The sequence below is a fragment of the Medicago sativa genome, chromosome 3 (genome assembly GCF_051527215.1).
Source record: "Medicago sativa cultivar Bolivia chromosome 3, Bolivia_mono, whole genome shotgun sequence".
Lineage (NCBI taxonomy): Eukaryota > Viridiplantae > Streptophyta > Magnoliopsida > Fabales > Fabaceae > Medicago > Medicago sativa.
Genome location: NC_140751.1, coordinates 54,119,237 through 54,136,791, shown reverse-complemented (window position 1 = coordinate 54,136,791; position 17,555 = coordinate 54,119,237). Strand labels below are relative to the sequence as shown.

Genomic DNA, 17,555 nt, shown 5'->3' with positions numbered 1-17,555 from the left:
CTACATGTCATGGCGGTAAAAGGGAACCTAAGACCGTTATGTCACGACACGATAAACATATCAAGACCTAATCATAAAATATTCATAACATGATCCTGAACCGGACGATCGGGGAGGTTCTAGGATCGTCGATAGTATATCTTTATAATACTATCCTGATACATAAACCTGTACATATCTCATAGTCTAACATAAGCGTGTCGTATCATGTTTCATAACTTATCAATTATGTTAGAGGGTTAGCGTGTAACATAAAATATTATCTTGGTTCATTTTACGGATTAATCCCGAGTGGAGTAACCCCAGGAATTAATCCCATACATGATCAGTGAAATTCCTATCTGAGGCTAACACCGGACTCCTCTTAATGTCGTGCGAGCCTACCTTGTGGAGCGTGTCACGTCCCCCTGATGTGAACCTCTTGAAATCCCCCTGGCGTGGATTGCAAGAGAGACGACATGTCATGTTACTTATATATAGTCTTGTACATACGTGAAGGATTTAACCTAGACTTGCTTGAACAATTACCACAGGTCCGTGACCTACCCGATTATTGGTGATTGTGTACATAGTTATTCATACATAGCTTAACCTAACATGATTAGGTTACATTCTAACATGCTTATTCTTGACTACCTAATACGAGGCTCTAGGATTCTCCCATACTTATACTTGATTTCTACCCGCATAGTTCATGTCTCGCTCGTATGACATTCATCGTTGAACTTGTTAATGTTACTCATGCATTTCATTTATAATACCTCAACATATAATGCACATTAGTTTCTTGACATTGAGGCTTTACTAAAGTTATAAAAGTTTGCAAGGAAAAGCATCGGATGACATTCTGGATCACAAGAGCAATTTTCAAAGGGTGCTGCAAAAGAGCTGGTCGCTTAAGCGACCTCTCAAGCGAGCAGTTCGCTTGCCAGTTCGCTTAAGCAAACACGTAAGCGAACAGAGTTGTCCTTTCGACATTTTGCACGCTTAAGCGAACCGGGATCACTCCAAGCGAAGTTCATCTGTCCAGATTGCAGAAAAATCGTATTTTTGACTAAAAGACCTCAAAACCAAGTCCCTAATGTTCACTATACACCCAAAATTCATGAAAAACATTATAGAACATGTGCATGGCAACAATTACACAACTTCAACAATCAATGGCAACAAAGGGGCTAAAATCATAATGCATACTAATAATTCAATCATCTCACACAATCAAAACACATAAACCCAAGGGTGGATAATTCTATCTAAAGAACTCACATTATGATTACAGCAACTTCAAGTTTCCAACAGTATGCTAAAGTTCCAATTCTACCTTAAGTACCCAAAACCTTAGCCTCTTGATTTTCTTGTCTAGATGATCGAGAGGAAATCCAATCTTAACCCAAGCTCCAATCTTCCTTACAAAGCACCAATATCAATCTAAGCTTGCACAATCATGATCTTGTTATGAGAATTGAGATGGATTGAAGTTTAGAGAGAGGGAGGGCGATGGCTTAGAGAGAGGAGAGAGCAAAATTCTGATTTCTAATCCTAGAGAGAGAAAGTCACTACAAGAATGAATGTTTTGTGACCAAACACACTTAAATACCCCTCCTGCGCAATTAACAAAATGCCCTTCCACCTTAACACACTTAACTTGACTCTGATAGCTGAACCTGCTTGTCTGACACTGTACGATAATATCTCTCGTTAACGTATTATGCAAAGACGTTATTTCTCAAACACATTCGTTCTGATAAAATCTAATACTGATGAGTGGGGTGCTATAGAAAATGTGTCTGATCCTAATACGGAACATCAAGGTCAGCGTAGAGCCTCAAAATAGAGAAAAGTGATTCACATTTAATATATAACAACCAACCTTATTCAAAAAATATTCTAGATAAAACTTCAAGTAAGGTGCAATCTCCTAATTGCATCCCATCCACGTGGAAATATAAACCACCTATTTAAAAGGAAAGTTCATTGTAGAAAAGAACATAATTCATTTTTCTGAAAACACGTCTTGATTCCAAAAATCCTCACGGCCTTGAGCATTTGGGTCCTCGAAGGTAACCAATGCCGCTCGAATGAAGGACAACCACAATCCTCCATAACGCACCTATTTCGACTGTCCTCTTAGATAATCACATGGCTCGCATTTCAATCACAAAAACTATAAAATAAAAAATCTTAGATGTTTTCATCTAACTTTCTAAGTGTTAAGGAACAACATTGATATCTTATGAAGAAAGCACTTTTTCTTGTAATAAATGTATATGTCAAGTGATGACAATTAGTTCTTTAAAAGACACAAATTTGTATCTCATTCTTGAATAATAAAGAGTCCTTCTTGGAAAGAAGTGACTAGACGAAGTTATCAAGTATAAATTGTCACGTGCTTAAAATATTTGTGTGGCTAAAATTATTCTGATTTTTCCTTCCTCGTCATTATTAAAAAAAATGTGTGAGATCATTTATGAAAATATGCATGCATTAAAATTTCAAAGAGACGATAATCATAAGCTCCACTAATATAAAGACTAAATACATAGTTAACCTCCAAAAGCCTCACTTATATATATATATATATATATATATATATATATATATATATATATGTGTGTGTGTGTGTACATATATATATTTCTTGCCTAAGAACATTAGGCCAGACCTAGAAGGAGTCGTGTCAGGTACAAGACCGTTAATTTTTAGGTATTTAGGGGTTAGAACGTAAAAGCTTCTTAGGGTTATATTGAGACCTATTTATATAGGAAAAGTTTGGCCTTTTTTATTTCTACAAAAGTCTTACATGTGTTGCTCCTTAAATCTTGCACAATGTAGTTGGAGACTTAGCCCTTAAGCCACATAGCTTCCGTGATTAGGTAATCGTTTTCTTTATGCTCCATGTGGATATTGAGGGTGATGGCATTTGGGTTTGGTGACCCATCCAAACCATTTATATGAACATGAGCTCTCTCTCTCTCTCTCTCTCTCTCTCTCTCTCTCCCTCCCTCTCTCTCTCTCTCTCGTATGTATGTAGGAAAATAATTCATGAAAATTTCTATATTTCGTCCACCTTTTTAACACCTGTCTAGGTGGAAAATGAAAAGACTTACATAAATTTTTTCAATTGCACCAAACCGTTCAAGCAACAAAGTAGTAGTTTTTTTTTTCTTCACATGGATTGTTGTTTAGACTCGGCAACTTAATAGAACCATTAAGAAAAAAAGTAAATTGGGGCGTAATTTCCAAAAGTAATTTGATTTCTTCAAAATTATATAGATTGTGTGATTCCAAGTTTTAGCAGCAATTTTGATTCTTTGAATCTCATTTAATTTCTTTGTTGGATTAATTAAAAGATACTACTAATTATGACCTAATGACTATAGAAATGATGGTTAATCTCGTGGGATGAATATTGTCATCCCTTTAGATATCAGATTGCTCTTTATCACTTAAGGGAGGTAAATGCGCACAATTGCACATATGTAGGATGCATATGATGTTAGTATGGTTCATATAGTGGGAACTTATCCTCATATGTTTAATTGACTCCATAATATCATGTTGCTCCTTAATCACTATTTAATGGACTTATTCTCGCATATATGCAAGAGGATACTAATGGTGTATAAGAAGTGTACCAAATCGTACTAAAGTAATAAAGTAGTAAGTTATCGTCTCCACAAGGATTTGTTGGAACTAACTTGATTAATTATTAGTTTTTGACTTGTTGTTTTGGATTTAAGAAAGTAGACAATAACCCTGAGAAGAATCAGTGGAAGTTTCTTTTAATATCGCCGCAATTCAACCAGGTATAATTATGGCGTTCCCTTAAGATGAGTTATAGTCCAAAATTCATACTTAGAATCGATTAAATGAATTTAATTTAGAAACTAAGAAGTTTACCATTGTCTTGTTCGGATGGAATTCGGGTCGTTAATCCTACTTAGCTCCATCTAGAGATATGATATAGAAACTGACATATACAAACTTAATTGGACTTTAGATTATAAACAGAATAAGAAAACTTATTAATAGAATCCAGCAAATAAGAAGGGGTTAATCTTGAAACCTTAATCAAAAAAGTTTAGTTGCGCATGGCAACATACATCATTACAAAATAATAGAAAAACATACTTGAGAGAGAACATGAAGAGGATGAAGATATGAAGATCCCCTTCCTTGAAGCTCTGATGTTTGACCCTTTGCTTTGTACCGCTAGATTTCTAAATAAATAAAAGTGTGTGCAAGGATCTCTATTTATAGTGCGTCACTACTTAAGGGTTAAGAGATGAAAAATATGGGTTTTCAACGAAAACAGCTTGAAAAACCAGCAACAACCACTCACTAGATGTGTACCATGCACATGGTGCATGAATAGGGGCGCCGGAGGCAGTAGAAAATGCTACCTCATGCGCGAGGGTACTTCTGGCGGCCCTTCTTGTGCAAACTTTGCAGTTTTTGTCCCATTTTTGCGCATTCTTCCATCCTGCAATGCTTTGGAACTTGAAATGAATTATCTTCATTTTGTAATGTCCTAAAATACCTTATAATAACCATTGATCTTCAATCTTCACATCCTCGATCCTTCGTATGATTTCTTATTTTGCCGATTTACACGATTTCACACTAAAAAGACTAAAAACACCTATGGAGTTTCATGATTTAGGATAAAAATGAATTACAATGACTAGAATTAAAACAATCCAAAAAGTTATTCAAACCATTGACAACTCCTCTAAATGACTTCTAATTTTCCTTCAAATGAAAAGAAAATAACTAAAAACATAGCCTAAAATTACATATGATGTTCCATCATCACAACCAAAAACTTAATCGTTGCTTGTTGATGGTCGGGTTTAGGCAAGTGTACAAAATTGTTTACCAAGTAATAAAGTGTAAGTCGAGTATCGTATCCATAGGGATTGTCGTTCCAACTAGGCAATTCGTGTTACTTATTTGGGAGCAATAAACAATAAATTAAAAATAATAAAATAAAAGATAAAGGGAGGTTTTTCAATTTAGTATGTTTGCAGCAGAGGGAGAGTTTAGGAGTTAACCTGTTTTTTATTGCGGAATGTTAGAAACGGTTAGGATTCCTTGAATCCCCTTTATTCATTTGTTGAATTTAATTAATGGTTAAGCATTATTCAGATTGATTTTACGTTTTTGTCTAAATTATGAGTTCGTGGGGTTTTATTATCATACCAGTTGTCGAGTTGCACCTACTAATCACACGGGTTTGTATGTGTGTGGACTTACTCTATCAGAGGTCTGGGTTTATTCCCTTTCAGCTGTCGAGTTGCAACCTTACACCGGGGTTTCTACACGGGTTATTGTTTGGGTCGTCAATCCAATAGAGAGATACACTTTCGTGCGTAGAGGTACACATGAGTTCTTACTCTGTCGGAGGTATTTGAATCAAGGAAGGACTTAGGGTTCCTAAATTTACTATGTCCTAAAGGAATTCACGTCACTTAAATCTTAGAAGGACGTCAACATATTCTCCCTCTCGGTAATTCTATAAACATGCAACCCTATCTCGTCAACCTTACCAAGGATGTAAGAAGAATAAAGTTACTAGGCTGATTGCGTTATCCACTATTTGTTACTTTCTGATTCGGGTAGGTTTGCACCAATATTAGGTATGTTACCTTCCTAAGTACTATTATCTCAGGTTTGGTTCACTTCGGAAGAAACAAAGTCTTACGCTATAGTAAAATTTAATAGGATTCACAAAATAAATGAACAAAGAAATTAAATTAAAATAACCCAACAAACAAAATACAGGTTCATCTTAGAACCCTACCCTAATAGGGTTTATTTACTCATGGTAACTAAAGACAAATTACAAAAGAAATAAAACATACCCTAGAGACTTAGAGTGAGGAGATACTTCTCCCTTGAAGCTCATAGAGGTTGCCTTCATTTTGATCCACTTCGTTCTAAATGAGAAATAATGAATGAGCGGTTTGATATTTATAGGCAAGTTTCCAGTTGGGTTTAGGTTGAAAACTGGGCTTTGTCCATTAAAAAAGTGGAAAAAGCAGTTATGACACGTGCCCAGCATGCCCGGGGCGCATGACTAGGGCACATAGGCTAAAAAACCATGACCGAGGAGCATGAGCAATGCCCAGGGCACATGGAAGATGCCCAGGGCGCATGGCAGCATGCCGGAGGTGCATATGAGTGTGCTTTTCTGCGCGTAAACGTCTGTTTCTACGCCTTTTTGGGTGTTTCCTTCCATATAATATATCTTGGGACTTGGGAACATAATTCCTCTCTTTGTAATGTCTCTTGAGGCCTCTTGAATCTTCATTCATCGTCTTCCCGCGATCTTCACAAGTCTTCAATATGTTTTCTATGTCTATTTGTATGATTTATTCTTGAATTACATCAAAACACCATAGAATTGATATGTTTCGGGAAAAATAGAATTACATGACTCAAATAGAAAACATTAAAAATGTCTTGAAAATCATATGCAATTGTTTTAATACTCCTTTGTTTTGGATTAAAACTAAATGAAAATGACTGAAAAACATTCTAAGAATAACGTAAGATGACATGTCATCACTTGTACTTAGGCAACAAAATTTCAAGAAGATATAATTTACATGAATTTAAGAATTTGGAACATAACTTTCTGGAGATGGTGCTGAAATTTTTATTCTTCCCACTCCCAGACTTAACTAGCTTACCACTTTCATGCAAGCGACACAGGCTTATCGAAGATACTCATATTTTCAACAACTTACAGTTTCAAGATACATGTATGTACCTCCTAAAGCCAGCGGGGCTAGTCAAGGCATTTGACGCACTCCAGTCGTCATGTGATTGTACCTTGGTATGAGATTGAAGCAATTATAAACAGACATTCTAGATACATATTATCACATACACATATAGATGTCTTTTCAAGGTTATAACATGACTTAGGTTAAGGTGGAATATATTTGAGAAAGTAGGCTGACAAACATTTTGGAGTTAGTTTCCTAAGAATTCCCTATTTGAAATACTTCCTTCCAACCTTTAGCTTTGATTCACAATGTCACAACCTAGAACTACTTATTCTTTTTTTTTTCTTTTCTAAAGAGACCAAACATTTGTTGGCTCTTATTTTTCATTTTTTTTTGTGTAGACCATCAATTTGATGTTTTATCTACATTTTTATTTTTTATTTATTTTTTCTTTTCATAACTAAGTTTTACTAGTACCCCACCCCAAAATTAAGATGTTGCTAGTTCCAAAGAGCAAACCCAAACTTAATTTCAAACAATAACAAGTATCAAACAGATGTATCATTACAGAGTTCAAAACTTGTGACATGATTCAAGTCACATAAGTAAGAAAGAAATAATGCATGGAGGCTCAAATTGTTTTCACAAAGGACATAACAATAATAATTCAGGGTGGCTTGAAAAATGCTCAAAGTACCAAAATAAGTGTCTCGTTGTATGATAATATAACTGATAGTCCGTAGAGAACGACCGAAATTTTCAGCAAAAATAGCAATGCACATGTAACACACATTCAGAAAGAATTATAGTGGAAAATGGAATCTATATTTGGCTCAAAATCTCACCGGTTATGCTGTACATAATTGTAATGGTGAATATTTCTGATTATCTTCCGCAGGAAGCCCTAATAGTTATCATGCTCTTGAACTTTGAAAGTAAGCTAGCCCTTGATTTGAAGCTTTTCAACGACTTTAAATGTGCTGGCACTTCTCCAACATCTCTCTAATCCTTGCCTATATAAGGAGCTGAAGACTTGAAGAATAATAACAAGACTCTAATTTAACTGTGCCCTTACTCTGTCAAATTCAAAAGCTCATAGAACACTTAAGAATTTCTTACTAAGTCCATATCTTAGAAATTCTAATTTCATAGGGTCTGTCATGTTTTTAACTGTTTACAGCTCTCATTGTATAACAAGTGTAAAAATAAATTATTTATTTATAAACTCTTAGAAGTCTCTTTCAATTGTGATTGAGCATTTGGAAGTCTCTTTCTTGTGTGCTTGAGCATATGAAGTCTCTTGGTTGTGCCCTTGAGCATTTGTAATTAGTTGTGATTATAGTGAAAATCCATTGGAAGTGCGAGGGGACTGGACTACTCTTGGATTGTAGGAGGAACCAATATAATTGTTGTGTCTACTCTCTCTCTCTCTCTCTCTCTCTCTCTCTCTCTCTCTCTCTCTCTCTCTCTCTCTGTGTGTGTGTGTGTGTGTGTGTGTGTCTATATATATATATATGTGTGTGTGTGTGTATATATATATCTTTGTATTTGTGTTTGTTTTACTCTGCTGCTATCAGACTCTGAGTCCGACTCTAAACATTTCAGACTTCGACCAATACTAAAACACTTGTAAAAATTTGTAAAAGAAAACACAATTCAACCTCCCTTCTTGTATTTTTTTTCACCTTCAATCAGAAATTGAGATTCAGAAAATACCAAATGAATTAGTGGAATAAATATGCCTAAAAGGTACACCAGAAGATCATAATCAAATATCAGAAGTTGTAAAGCAAATCACAAGGAATAACAACTAGTTTCTAGAGTTACTTGGTCATCAAGGCAAGCCAGTAAAGGACAAACAAACTACTAGTTTTTGAATTGCTCACCAAGATAAAAGCTCTATAAAGGGCACCGTCATTCAAATGAGAAATATCTCTCTACAACAGCTCTCATTTCTACATAATAATAAGATCCCAAAAGATCATAAGTAGAATATCAAGATTGCTTGAAAAAGATTAGAACCATCTTCTCAACTTGAGATTCATTCTGACAATATTAGATAACAATCACAAATAGATCAAGCATATAATATATCTTTGACACATACTTAAGTGTATTTAAAAAGATCATATTTAACTGCGTGTGATCATATTGAACTTAGAGATATATATCTAGAGAGAGAGAGATATCAAATTGATCAATTGTATGATCAAGATCACAAGAACAATTTATGTATTCAGTTGTGATGCTTCACTAATCTTCTCTAAGGTATAAAGGTGGAATGTGTGGTAGCTAAAGTTTGAACTGGATGTCCAAAACTTGTGTGGCAAAGTAGACCATAAAAAGAAGAGAAAATAGTGCCGAATCTAAGAGGGTATCTAAGACACCAGATTGAAAAATATCACAGCAAGTGGGGGACTGGACTAGCCCTGTTAGGGTGAACCAGGATAATTCTTTATATCGTCTTCTTTATCCATTACCTCTTTTATTTGATAGTTCAGAAGCAAGTTCATTCATTAATTACCTTCTTGTAAATGGCTGATAAAATAATTCCACCAACATGCTTCATTATTAGAAGGAGGTTCTCAATCAAGACCACCTTTCTCCAATGGATCAAACTACAACTTTTGGAAAAGAAAGATGTAACAACTCGTGCGTCTCTCTTTCGTCTATGCAAATACCTTTCGATCTCGTTGATTATTACAACTCGATTTCTGGTTTTTCGCATAAAAAATTGAGAACCCAAGAAGTTAGTGATAACAGAAAAATAAAAATAAAAATAAAAACAGAAAAAGAAAGAGAAGAAGAGAGAATTCTAATCACTAAGAAAAAGCTAATTAAATTAGTTAACTCCCCGGCAACGGCGCCAAAAACTTGATAGGGCCAAACCGCAAGTGCACGGCCTATCGAAGTAATAGTAGTAAGTAGAGTTATCGTTCCGCTAGGGAGTTGTTCAACTTAATTAACTTTTAGTGAATGATTAGAGGAGAGAAAGTTAATGAAAGAGAGTTTGATTGCTGAAGGTAAAGACAATAATAATAAAGGGCCTTAGGATCATTGGTTCATCACAATGACTAATCCTTCACTAGACAAAACCTAAACATCTAATTTCATGATTTACACACTAATTTCTAAAGACCGGTTTCCCTTAGCCCCTCACCTTTCCGATGAAAGTCCGGTGAGAGTTTACTTCTAGCAACCAAGCCTATTTCACTGACATGATTACTAGAAGATGCATAGAGGATTGAAACTACTCTTTGTCTCAATAGTTGCAAAGACTATTTCACTGTTTTGCAACTATTGTCTAGATTCACTTGTTCCAACATCAAGACTCCGCTCTCGCTTTATGAATTGATGTTTGGGATGATGGATTAACGATTATCAAACCCTCCGCTTTCGCTTCCACAGTTTGATAATTGTTAATCCACGTTAAGACGGTGAATCTAGATTAGAAATTAGGGTTACATAGGAATTAGGGTTTAGACATGTTTTGTTTAGGATTGAGTCATTAGACTCCCCAATAATCCCAAGACGAAGAAGTCTACTCACTCATGTTCATCGTAGACATGGGGGAAGAAGAGAGAAAATAACAGTAAAGTAAATTGCAAAGAAAGTAAAAGGGAAAATAAACACTTTTATTAAAATAGCAATTGAAATAAACAAAGTAAAGCATCATTGTTTATGGTGGAGAGCTACTCTATTTATAGCTTTACATCTGACTTAGAAACTAAGCAACTAAAAGGATAAAACGGTAAAGCTGCAACAGGGTAACTTGGGCTTGAAGAAAAGCAGCAAAACAGGTCCTGGAGACGGGCACGGCCGTGCCACATGTTGGCACGGGCCGTGCCAAGCTTCTGACTTTGGGGGGCATATTTTTGTCCCGTATCTTCGTATTCTTGCGCTGTATTTGTTCCAGTCCTCTTTCTTTTGCTCCAAGGCACCTTCCACCATATATTTATTCCTAAAATAAAATAAAACATAATTTGAAGTAAAATATTCTAAACTAAAATAAAATGCAATAAAATAAAATCAAATCTAAAATAAAACTAAACTAAATAAGGCAATAAATATGACTATCTATGACTCATCAAACTCCCCCACACTTGAAACTTTGCTTGTCCTCAAGCAAAAGGCAACAGACATAGCAGCAACAAAAGATTTGATTATGGCAATATTAAGAACAATTGTCTCAAAAGAAAGGCTTTGCTTCAAGTACACTAATTACAACTTCAAACACTTCTCATGAACCTATTCTACCCAACATCAAGTCTCAAGTGAGTGTGTGTGTGCAGTCCAACCCTTTTCTTGCTCCTGTATAAGACATATATTATGAGGAATAGGTTCTATCCTTAATGCTAAAGTAACCGAGAAAAGTCCTTTCTTCATTTCATATAAGAGTGATGGGAATTTAAGTTAAGATTGAATTAATTTAACAATTAAGCACAAGGGGCTGCAGATGCTTAGGGGCTATCTATCCTCATAGGAAGTCTTCTCGGATGTAATTGTCCTTTCCCCCTAGATTCAAAATCACCCTAAGCAGCGCTGCAAAATTATTTATTTGTTTCATCTCCGCGTAGGAAGTCTTTTTGAATGTAATTGTCCTTTCCCCCTAGCATTGATGAATTTGTTTCACTTTAAGTTCAAATTAAGGAGTCACCACCACAATTAGGAAGTTAGGATGTAATTGTCCTTCCCCCACATGTTGGTGCCATTCTCCCGCCCCATTTAACATTAACAAATTAAAAAGAATATAACAATTAAGAACAATTTGATTGATTTTCCCACACAAACTTATACTACTTTTACTCTTAAGACTTTAAAGGGTCTAAGTTAACACTAAAGATAGAACGTGTTCCTTAAAATACATATTCATACATTTGCTCAAGGATTGCAACCGGGTGCTTTTCTCATTGGAGAATTTTTCACAATAAAACAAGACATGGGTATAGCAAGAACATAAGAAACACAAGAAACTACTTTCATGTACAAGAAGCAACCCTTAAAGAAGAGACAAAACAAAAATTTTCATGCCATATTTACATTAAAAACAAGTTACTAGTCATGCCTTTCACTATAAAAACAAAACAAAAGAATAAAGTTCAAGGGAGTTTGGGAACACTACGACTCTAGACACTTTATTAGGCCCCCCCCCCCCCCCCCCCCACACTTAGGGGAAGCATTGTCCTCAATGATTCAAAAGAAAAAGAAATTAAAAGAGAAGAAGAAGAAGAAGATGGAGTAGAAGAAGAGTAGTAGGAAGAGTGAAGAGAGAGAGGAGAAGAGGAAGAGGAAAGGGAAGAGAGGAAGAGGAAAGCTCACATGTTCTCATTGAGGTCCATAAGGAGGACCTTGGAGATTGAATTGGTGCATCATCCTTCGGAGCATTTCATTGTTTTCTTCCGACAAGCGGTTGCCCCTTTGGACATCATTTCTCAGCCCCAAAAGTTATACACCTTGCCTTTGTTGCTCGGTGCTTATCCTCTCTATCTCGGTTCGCATCCATGCCCATCTTTCATCATCATTGAGCTCTTCGGCATCATGGTCATGGTGTTCCTCCTCAGGGTGCAAGTTAGCACCTTCTCCTGCGTCATGTTGCTCATGTACCTGTTCATTATCAACATACAACCAATTCTCCTCCACCTCGGTGTTAGTCCGAGATGGGATAGGAAGCAAAAATAGAATAGGCACATTGAGCTTAAGGGCATATTGCATGGGTGGATGATGTGTAATGAATTTCATAGAGATTAATGTCTCTATGTTAAGCCTATTATTGCCCTGAATTTCATTTATCCCTTCCTCCTCGCTTACTCCAAACTTCCTAGCAATGAACGTGATAACACCCCCCACCACTATGTCAGCTACAAGATTAGGCTTAGTTCCTATTGATGCGAGGTAGTCAAGTATGTAAAAACAAGTATTCACGGGATTATTAGTAAGCATTGCCCAAAGCATAAAGATTTCATCCGTCCTACATGTTCCTACTTCTTTCCTACCCCAAATGGTACAAGCCATTACTCTCTGAAGGTACCTAAGAACTGGGTTGTGTATGTTACTAGCCTTGTTGGATCGTGGAACATATTGGTTTCTACCGGTGATGCGTGTCCAAAAGCTAGCAGGGTTATAGTCGTCCGGATTTAGAGCTTGATTCCAAGAGTCATGGATGAACCCCGCATTTGCGAAGCCCATTTCATTGCAAAAGTTTTCAAGGGACATCTCGTAATCAATATTCAAAATCCGGAGGAGATTCTATGATCGGGGTCATCTAAATTCAACTTATCTTTCGTGAATTGGATAGAACTTAAAAACTCATAAGTAAAATTTTCATACCCCCTCATAGGACTAAGCAGCTCACCCCATCCTAATCTATTCAGCAATTCAAAAGCATTGTCCCTAATCCCTAAAGTAGTCATAGTATGAGGGTACCTACAAGGATGCAAAGGTTTAGAGATAAGGATTTTATACCTTTCTTTTTGGTTGTTATCCTTGAAGGTGATGCCATGATTCTTTGCCGGTGCTCTTTTCTTTGACGGTGGTCCTCCGGAAGATGTTGCCGGTTCCTTGCCACTCCTTCGTGAAGCCATTAGACCTTTGACCTTGGTTTGACTTTGGGGTTTTGGTGAAGGTTAGGGTTTTGATGAGAATTTGAGTAGAAAGGGTTGGTTTTGGATTGGGGTTGATGTTTAAGTGAGGTTTATGGTTTTAGATGTGGAGATTGGTGAAGGTTTGATGGTTTTTGGGTTAGGGTTAATGGAGATAAGGGTTTGGTGAATTATGTGTTTGAGTGGGTGAAAGATGTTTTTGATGGGAGGGTTTTGTTTTGGATGAGATTTGTGATTGATTGGTGAAAGAATTGAGTGATTTGGTTGGGTTTTGATGAAGTTATGAAGGTTTGGAGTTTAAGAGTTATGGAGGTTTAGAGAGAGGGTTAGAAGATGAAAGAAGTTTGTGGTTTGAGAATGAATGGAGAAGAAGAAGAAAAATTGGTATATAGGATGCTAGAAGTCGGGCACGGCCGTGCCACCCTTTGGCACGGGCCGTGCCAACATTCTGACCTTCGACTTCAACTTTTATTCACAAACCATGGCACGGCCGTGCCATCCTCAGCACGGGCCGTGCCAGCCTTCTGGACCTGGGGGCTTCAAAATTTTTCAGTTTTTTCGAATCAACTTGGACAATTACCTACAAAAACACTTAAAACAAAGAAAAACAAAACAAAAGCGATTAAATGCGTGGGTTGCCTCCCACGAAGCGCTCTTTTAATGTCATTAGCTTGACGGTTAGAAAGAGTCCTTAGAATGGATCAAAGATATCATATTGTGTAGATGACGCTATAAAACGTTCTTTCACAACATGATCGTTAAGCATGCAACAGGAGTAAAGAGCGGGACCCTTCATAACATTTTCCAACTCGTATCCTACCATTTGATCACTCACTTGAAAGACTATCCTACCAAGTTTAACATCAATGAGAGCTCCTGCAGTTGCGAGGAAAGGTCTACCTAGGATTATAGGGACGTCATCGTCTTCTTCAATGTCAACGACTACAAAATCAGTGGGGATGTATATCCCCTCTATCTTAACAGGTATGTCCTCAACAAATCCTACAAGTTTCATGGTAGAACGATCAGCTAACTTTAATTCCATTTCGGTAGGTTTCAACTCTCCTATCCCTATCCTTTTAAGAAGAGACAAAGGCAGTAAACTAACACTAGCTCCTAAGTCACATAAGGCTTTGTTTATGGTTTCATTCCCAATTTCACACGGTATGGCAAAGCTACCTGGATCTCTAAGCTTAGGGGGTGCTTCTTGTATGATTGCACTAGTTTCCTTAGCCAAGGCTATTGTCTCATTATGCTCTATTGCCCTTTTCTTTGAAAAAATTTCCTTTAAAAACTTGGCATATAGAGGAATCCTAGACAAAGCTTCAGCAAAGGGAAGTTTAATGCAAATTTTCCTAAGTATGTTAACAAATTTTTCAAACTTACCCTCTAGTTTAAGCTTTTCAGGATTTAAGGGGGATGGAGTTTTGTTTTCTTCAAGTGGTTTTGCTTCTTCTATCACAACTTTATCACCTAAGGGCTTGACATTTTCTTTCCCAATGTTTTTAACCTTAGCAAAAGTTTCGCCTAACTTACTACCCCCAAAAGATATGACATTAACTTGGGCTTTGGAATTGGCTTCGGTTTGACCAGGAAAGACTCCCGGTGTTTGGGAAGAGGTAGCCACTTGTTGGGCTATTTGAGCGATTTAAGTTTCAAGCATTTTAGAGTGAGTAGCAATAGAATCAACCTTGGTATTGAGCTTGGAAAGAGAATCATTCAGAAATCCAGTTTGGTTTTTAAGTTCTTGAAGTTGTTTGTTTTGGTTGGCAATAGAATTTTCCAACAAAATTTCCAAATTGGATTTCTGAGTGAATCTTTGGTTGTTTGCATAACCGGGTGGTGCTACTTGTCCATAGGGATTTTGGTTTTTATAAAAATTTTGATTTTGTCTCATCCCTTGGTTGTATTGAGCATAATTCATTTGCTCAACACCGTTAATAGCACTACCTAGTTGGCAATCAACACCAGCATGACCAGTTATACCACATATTTCACAAGAAGGAGTAGAAGCAGAATTGATAGCACTAACATTGAGTTTTTCAAGTTTTTCAGTTAGTGTATCAATTTTAGAAGCAAGGTGGTCATAGTTAGAGACTTCGTGTATACCTGCCTCCTTTTTGGAGGATGAAGAACTAGTGATGGCTCTCTCGTCGGTCCATTTGTAATGATTTTGAGCCATGTCTTCAATCAAGGCATACGCCTCCGTGTAGTTCTTGTTCATAAGTGCTCCACCTGCAGCTGCATCAACAGACATCTTAGTGGTATAAGACAAGCCATTATAAAAAGTGTGGACTATAAGCCACTTCTCTAGGCCATGGTGGGGACAAAGTCTTAGCATTTCTTTGAAACGCTCCCACACCTCATAGAGAGATTCCCCATCTTTTTGGTTGAACCGCGTGATTTGGTCTCTAAGTTTAGCGGTTTTAGATGGTGGAAAGAAACGGGCAAGGAATGCTTGCCTCATCTGATCCCATGAAGTAATGGAACCGACTTCGAGGGAATGGAACCAAGCGCTAGCTCTATCCCTTAAGGAAAAGGGAAAGAGATGAAGTCTTACGACTTCTTGATTCTCCTTCATGGTTCCACTAATTCGTAGGAAAACAGAGATATGAAGATTGGGATCCTCAGTGGGGGATCCCGAGAATTGGTTTTGCTGCACCAAGTTAAGTAGGGCAGGCTTAATTTCAAAATTGTCATCCTCAACCGTTGGGTACACAATAACAGCTTGTGGCTCAGCCGTAGACGGCGTTGCATACTCTTTGAGAGTGCGATTGGCCATGGCGGTGTTATTTCGTGCGTCTCTCTTTCGTCTATGCAAATACCTTTCGATCTCGTTGATTATTACAACTCGATTTCTGGTTTTTCGCATAAAAAATTGAGAACCCAAGAAGTTAGTGATAACAGAAAAATAAAAATAAAAATAAAAACAGAAAAAGAAAGAGAAGAAGAGAGAATTCTAATCACTAAGAAAAAGCTAATTAAATTAGTTAACTCCCCGGCAACGGCGCCAAAAACTTGATAGGGCCAAACCGCAAGTGCACGGCCTATCGAAGTAATAGTAGTAAGTAGAGTTATCGTTCCGCTAGGGAGTTGTTCAACTTAATTAACTTTTAGTGAATGATTAGAGGAGAGAAAGTTAATGAAAGAGAGTTTGATTGCTGAAGGTAAAGACAATAATAATAAAGGGCCTTAGGATCATTGGTTCATCACAATGACTAATCCTTCACTAGACAAAACCTAAACATCTAATTTCATGATTTACACACTAATTTCTAAAGACCGGTTTTCCTTAGCCCCTCACCTTTCCGATGAAAGTCCAGTGAGAGTTTACTTCTAGCAACCAAGCCTATTTCACTGACATGATTACTAGAAGATGCATAGAGGATTGAAACTACTCTTTGTCTCAATAGTTGCAAAGACTATTTCACTGTTTTGCAACTATTGTCTAGATTCACTTGTTCCAACATCAAGACTCCGCTCTCGCTTTATGAATTGATGTTTGGGATGATGGATTAACGATTATCAAACCCTCCGCTTTCGCTTCCACAGTTTGATAATTGTTAATCCACGTTAAGACGGTGAATCTAGATTAGAAATTAGGGTTACATAGGAATTAGGGTTTAGACATGTTTTGTTTAGGATTGAGTCATTAGACTCCCCAATAATCCCAATACGAAGAAGTCTACTCACTCATGTTCATCGTAGACATGGGGGAAGAAGAGAGAAAATAACAGTAAAGTAAATTGCAAAGAAAGTAAAAGGGAAAATAAACACTTTTATTAAAATAGCAATTGAAATAAACAAAGTAAAGCATCATTGTTTATGGTGGAGAGCTACTCTATTTATAGCTTTACATCTGACTTAGAAACTAAGCAACTAAAAGGATAAAACGGTAAAGCTGCAACAGGGTAACTTGGGCTTGAAGAAAAGCAGCAAAACAGGTCCTGGAGACGGGCACGGCCGTGCCACATGTTGGCACGGGCCGTGCCAAGCTTCTGACTTTGGGGGGCATATTTTTGTCCCGTATCTTCGTATTCTTGCGCTGTATTTGTTCCAGTCCTCTTTGTTTTGCTCCAAGGCACCTTCCACCATATATTTATTCCTAAAATAAAATAAAACATAATTTGAAGTAAAATATTCTAAACTAAAATAAAATGCAATAAAATAAAATCAAATCTAAAATAAAACTAAACTAAATAAGACAATAAATATGACTATC

At 36.8% G+C, this 17,555-nt stretch overlaps 1 non-coding gene across 1 annotated transcript; it reads left to right on the top strand.

Moving 5' to 3' along the window:
• Positions 1-15,645: 15,645 nt before the first annotated feature.
• On the top strand, positions 15,646-15,752 carry LOC146938373 (small nucleolar RNA R71). The gene has a single exon (XR_015033663.1). It is a non-coding gene; the product is annotated as a small nucleolar RNA R71 (small nucleolar RNA).
• The last annotated feature ends 1,803 nt before the right edge of the window (positions 15,753-17,555 follow it).